Source organism: Seriola lalandi, unplaced genomic scaffold (genome assembly GCF_002814215.2).
Source record: "Seriola lalandi dorsalis isolate HSWRI2012SDOR001 ecotype SW California unplaced genomic scaffold, Sedor1 jcf7180002054933, whole genome shotgun sequence".
Lineage (NCBI taxonomy): Eukaryota > Metazoa > Chordata > Actinopteri > Carangiformes > Carangidae > Seriola > Seriola lalandi.
Window position 1 is genome coordinate 546,601 of NW_019525485.1, and position 558 is coordinate 547,158.

Consider the following 558-nt stretch of genomic DNA (forward strand, 5'->3'; position numbering starts at 1 on the left):
CTTTTCCCCAAAACGAGCCAGGTTGTGACAAACTCCAAAGCTTCAGTAACTTTTTTGCGCATCACTGACAGTGATGCCAGATATGATGAGTAAACGTGTCCCAATCAGAGCGGAGATTTGCAGAGGACGTTTGTGCAGATAACCAGACTGTCATTTGCTATTTAAAACCTTTGTGAGAGGAAATATCCTGCATTTTGAGACACTGGGTGAAAAGCAAAGCAAAGCAAAGCACTTTCTTCTTTAAAAAATGCATTTTCTTATTTTGGTTACAACAAACTTTTTTTTTTCTAAATGTGTGAAGTGTTATATCAGCGATTCCGCTTTCACTGAGTGAGTGATTACACATGTTCAGTAAACACCAGGTACAGGTTACTATAGTTTAAAATTCAAAAGTCTGACTACACATATTTTATACCCGAGTGCCTCAATTTTATGACGGATGCACGAAAAACTGCAGATTCTTCCGCACAGAGACTTGGTTATTTTTCGGATGCTTGGAGGACACCCATGCAATCAGCTTTGATGATGGGAACAATGTTAGCGGAAAAAACAAAAACC